Source organism: Ursus arctos, unplaced genomic scaffold, assembly GCF_023065955.2.
Source record: "Ursus arctos isolate Adak ecotype North America unplaced genomic scaffold, UrsArc2.0 scaffold_24, whole genome shotgun sequence".
NCBI classification, from domain to species: domain Eukaryota; kingdom Metazoa; phylum Chordata; class Mammalia; order Carnivora; family Ursidae; genus Ursus; species Ursus arctos.
In genome coordinates, this window is record NW_026622919.1 from 18,616,489 (window position 1) to 18,622,171 (window position 5,683).

Below are 5,683 nucleotides of genomic sequence, written 5' to 3' on the forward strand. Positions count from 1 at the left end.
TGTGGGTTTGCAAATGTCATCATTGGAAAAACTATGTTGTTCTCCCTTGCAACTGCATTGTCCTCGTTTCCCCTTATAAAATGCTAGCTGTCAGTTTCCCTAACCTACGGCTTATCAAATCATTGAAGTTCTGTAAACAAAAGAGGAATTCTTTTGTTAAGAAAGGAATCTCGGCCATAAACTAACCACCCCTAATTTGGGGGGGAGGGGGAGGAGCAGGGGGAGGGGGGAGAGAGAGAATCCCAAGCAGACCCCATGCCAAGCGCAGAGCCTGATGTAGGGCTCAATCTTATGACTCTGAGATCATGACCTGAGCCAAAATCAAGAATCGGACACTCAACTGATTGAGCCACCCAGGTGCCTCCCCCGTAATTTTTAAGTTTAGAATTTGAGGGTTTTCTTCCTTAGGATAAAACAATACACACCAATAGTTATAAAAAATGCCATAGGAAGAAACGTCCTCAATCCTATGTTTTTTTAATTAAAAAAGATTTGTCTCACCAAGATGTTAGCCATGGACAAAATAGAACTGGCTACAGAGAGGGGAGGGAGGGAGCCAAGAGAGGAGGCCAGGCCAGGGTTCGGCCTTGAGGCGGTCTGGGCCCAGCGTGGGCATTGACCAGAAATGACATCATCAGGAGCTGGCAGAGGAGGGCAGACCCACAAAATCCAGGTGCCAGAGAGGAAGGTTCAGATTCAAAGACAAGCAAAACAGACACCCTCGAGCGTTCCAACACTCCCTCCCAACCCTACTCCCCTGACTTCAGAGGATATCAACCTCTCCTGCTTTTCCTTGTCTATCCAGAACATTCCTTCTCTGTCTCCCATGCTTTTGCCCCCACTGCTGGTTTCCGAGCTTTCTGCCTTCTGCCTGCTGCCTTCCCCACTCTTCACACTCTGCCCGGGTGATCCCATCTACCTATAGGTTTTTAATTGGGGTAAAATATGCATAACATAAAATTTATTCTTTTTTTTTTTCAAGATTTTATTTATTTATTCGACAGAGATAGAGACAGCCAGCGAGAGAGGGAACACAAGCAGGGGGAGTGGGAGAGGAAGAAGCAGGCTCATAGCGGAGGAGCCTGATGTGGGGCTCGATCCCATAACGCCGGGATCACGCCCTGAGCCGAAGGCAGACACTCAACCGCTGTGCCACCCAGGCGCCCCAAAATTTATCCATTTTTAAGCGTACAGTTCTGTGTCATTGAATACTGTCCCACTGTTGTACCACCGTTGTCACTATCCCTCTCCAGGACCTTTTCATCTTCCCAAACTGAAACTCTGTAGCCATGGAGCAAGAACTCATCCTTCCCTCCTCCCTTCCAACCACTTACATTTATATAGCGTTTACTCTGCGCCGTGTTGGGCGCTATTCTAAGTGCTTTACCAATGATCCTAAGAGGTCGTACCAGTATTCCTGTCTTACTGATGAGGTGACCAAAGCAGGGAGAAGTTGAATAAGCCACCAAGGTTTTATAGCTGGTTAGTGGTTGTGGTAGAGCATACGATCGGGCCCAATTATTTCCTCCCTTCTCCACTGGGAGAATATGGCTCCCTGATCATTGCCATATGCCATACCTCCCACGGGAGGAGTGAACTTCCCCACGTCATTGACCCCAGGCTTGTCCGTGGGGCTGGCTTTTGCCCATAGAATGTGAACAGAAGAGCCGGGCGCCCAGTCTAGCAGAAATTTTAGAGCTGTCGTGTCTCTGCCATTGCTCTTTTCCTTCTGTGCAAGGCTGGGGTAGGAACTCCACCATAAGCCCGGGGTCCAGGATGATATAGATGTGGGACAAAGACAAAGCCAAACCCATAACCTTCATACATGTCGGCGAGGACAGAAAAGTTGGTTGTAAGCCATTAGATACGAGGATCGTTTGTTACTTCTGTACCCTCTTGTGAACACGGACCACCAGTGATAAAGCTAGGATTTGAATCCAGGTATTCTGGCACCAGGCCAACACTCCCTTACCGGGATCTGGGAGCTTATATTCCACTCCCCACTGCTCATACCCCCTGGGTGACTACAGGCATCTCAAATTCAAACTATTCAAGGGAAAAATCTCCATTACCCCAATATTCTGAACTCCAGATTCTGTATTCTGAATCCTTCATTTTATTTATTTATTTATTTTTTAAGATTTTATTTATTCGACAGAGATAGAGACAGCCAGCGAGAGAGGGAACACAAGCAGGGGGAGTGGGAGAGGAAGAAGCAGGCTCATAGCGGAGGAGTCTGATGTGGGGCTCGATCCCATCACGCCGGGATCACGCCCTGAGCCGAAGGCAGACGCTTAACCGCTGTGCCACCCAGGCGCCCCAGAATCCTTCATTTTAGTCGGTGACACCACGACCCACCCATTCGCACATACTAGAGACCTGGGACACATTGTTGATACTGTTTGGCTTTGCAGAGCCAATCTATTACCTTGCTCATTTCACTTCCTGTGTAGCTTCTCCTCATTTCCACTGCGTTCTTTGTCTTCGCACCACCACTGCCTTTGTCCAGGCTGTCAACATCTTTCACTGGAATTAAAGTCCATCCCCTAGAGCAATCACACACACACACACACACACACACATCCAACTTTGTCACCCCAGATTTAAAAAATCTCTCAATGACGTCCCATCATCCGCAAAATAAAGTTCGAAACTTTTCACCCGCCTCCAAGGTTCCCTGCCCTAGCCCCTGCCTGCCTCTACCAGCTCATCCCACCACCCCTGCCGCAAACTGTGCTCTAGCCACCCCAAACTACTTCCCCTTCTGTATACACACACTGGCCTCACGCGTGATTTCTCTCCTATATTCTCCTATATTCCTTGTCCATTCCCTTCTCAAGGACTTAGGCATCTGGGAGCACTTAAAGCCACTACCGGAAAGGAACACTGAGTACGTCTTAATGTATAAGAATGGGCCAACTAATCTGCAACATCAGGCAGCAACATTAACATTAATTTCTAAAATCAATTGGAAAACAAAGTCTCTTTCAATGTGAGCATTTGAATTTCCCCAATAAACACGGTTAAGAAGTGTGTTGAGGAGAGTCTCAGGGAGAAACTCGAGGTGCCCGCACACCTCAATCAAGCGCTTTCTGGCTTCTTTGCGACGCTCATTGCGCTCCTCCCACGCTTCAGCATCGGCATTTGATTGACGAGAGAACAGTAGCTGGGACCGGCCTCTCTTCAAGTGAGTAAAAATCCTCTGCTTTGCCTCATGTACAAAGCTGTACAAGAGAAGCAAGGCCACCCACCGGCGACTCCCTGATGTGAACCAGTGACTGTGACAGAGATGGTGGCTTGGTAGGAATCCAAACAGCCAAGAATTCCCATCCAGTAACTTTTCGGTAATGGGTTTCTCCATCCTTGAGAGAGCATCAAGGACAAGCAAGTGGGTAGCTGTCCTTCAGAGAGAGGCAGAGAGGAAGCGAAGCGAATAGGGGATCCATTTCCCAGTGAAAGGGCCTCGGTGGGGCTCAGGGCTTCAGAGATCTACCTGCCGGGGCCGGGGCCCTGGGAGGGATGCACGCATTTCTGATGGCTCTTCTATTCAGAGGAAAGAACGGATGTCAGGCAGGGATCCACACTTTTCTATCTGAACTCCTAAAGCACCATAGTTCCAGTAACCAGGAGAGCTCACGGTGGGTGGCTTTCTTTCCTTCCCTTGAAAGCTATATATTCTCCAGCCAGGCAGAGGCCCCTGGCCCAGCCAATCCCTTATCATCACCAACACGCCAATTGCCAGTTGAGTCGTCTCTTGGCCACCACAGCATCAGGCTGTCACCATGTTCCTTCTCTCACTGGTCTCACCCTCTCAGTCGCATTTGCTGTAAACCCTAAAGAGACACCTTCAAAAATATCTTGACACCCTTCTCCACTGCCACATCAGTCCTGGCCACGACGACCCTTTTATCTCTGTCTTCCCACCTGTGTTTCCTCCTTGATGGCTAGTGCCATGATTTATAATTCTTTGTATTTCCTCTTTGTGTCATCATTTGTGGTCTGATTTGCAAGCTGGAGAGAGGCAAAGAGGAGTCTTACTTCCAGCTGCTAGCATGATGCCCAGCACATAACAAAGACTCAATAGACACCTGTTGCGTGGACGGACAAGGGAGTGCATGGATGCGTAGATAGATGGATGGAAGAGGGAGTTGTTAAGCTACTGGCATTGCCTGGCTTCTCAGCTCATGAGTGCCCATGGCTGGCCTCACGGCCTACGTAGGGGAAGCTGTGGTCCAGAAGTGGGTTAGACTGGCTGGCTTGATGCAGTCCAGGTCTTTTGAGCCCACCGGGTCTGGCATGCCATGCCAAAAGAGGGACGCTGGGCACCCACCCTGTTTCTGTGGCCCAAGGGAACAATCTCTGATTCTGGCCGAAGGAACGAGATTGTCTGTTACTCACTCCCCCACTCCCAGCCCTGAGTCCTGTCTGAAGTCTAAAGGAACTTCTCCCCTTTGACCTGCCATTGGCAGGGAAGCAGCATCATGGCCTGGCCCCGGACAACAGCAAGCTCAGAGGCATGCCTGATAAGAGCCTTGTGAGCAATGCACGCTCATTTCTGAGCGTGATGTTTAATAGCTTGAAGGTGACATCAGGGTCGGGACTAATATCCGATTGAACAGAAAGAGACATGACCTAACTCGTCTCTCACCGTGGGCCTGGCTGCAAGAGCTTCTCTTTCTTTATTAATTTCCTAACCGGAGCTGCTGGCTCCGGACTCCAGCCTGTCCCGGGAGCTGGGGCCCATGGCTGGGCTCAACTCCAGGGTTATTGGGAAGGGAGCAGGCTCAGCTGAGCCTGAGGGCCCCCACGAAGAGCGGTGCTCATCGGGGCCGGAGCCCCACGGTGGGATTTCGGCACCATCCCACAGACGGACCACGCTTTGAGAAAGGCCACTAGGGCAAACTCAAGGTCTGCAGAATCCCTCACGGAAGAGAAGAAAACGTGCTGCAGGCTTCCCCGGTGCCTGTAAAGGATGGTTTTATTTGTGTTTTTAAAAGTGATTTAAAGCCTGTTTTCCAGGAACACAAATCCTGTCTAAAGCACCCAGCACACCTGGCCAGAGAGCAGCTTGAGTCTGAGCGGGCCGCCTGCCCCCGGGACCGAGCTCCCTTCACACTGCTTTCCTTTACTGCTCTCTGCATTGCTGGAGGAGGGAGCCCTTCCTCCTTACCACCTTCCCTCCTCCGCGCCCCACCCCCACGGGCTTCGGAAATGGGCACGCCGAAGCTCCCACGCGGGCTCTGCCACTGCCTGGCTGTGTGGCTTTCATCAAGTCGCTTAACTGCTCTGAGCCTAGTTTTCTCATCCCAGGGGCCTGCAGAAGTTGTGCTTGAAAACAACTGCTGAAAAATGCTTCTATAAAGTAGATAGAGATCATGTTTTACTCACCAGATGACGGGAGGATTGGCTTCATTCATCCATTCATTCATTCCATGAAAATACTTCTTGAGTGCCAATTTTTTTTTAAGGTTTTATTTATTTATTTATTTATTTATTTATTTATTTATTTGTCATAGAGGGAAAGAGGGTGCACAAACAGGGGCAGCGGCAGGCAGAGGGAGGAGCAGACTCCCCGCTGAGCAGGGAGCCCAGGACCCCGGGATCATGACCTGAGCCGAAGGCAGACGCTTAACCAACTGAGCCACCGAGGCATCTCTCTTGAGTGTCAATTACGTGTGAAGTC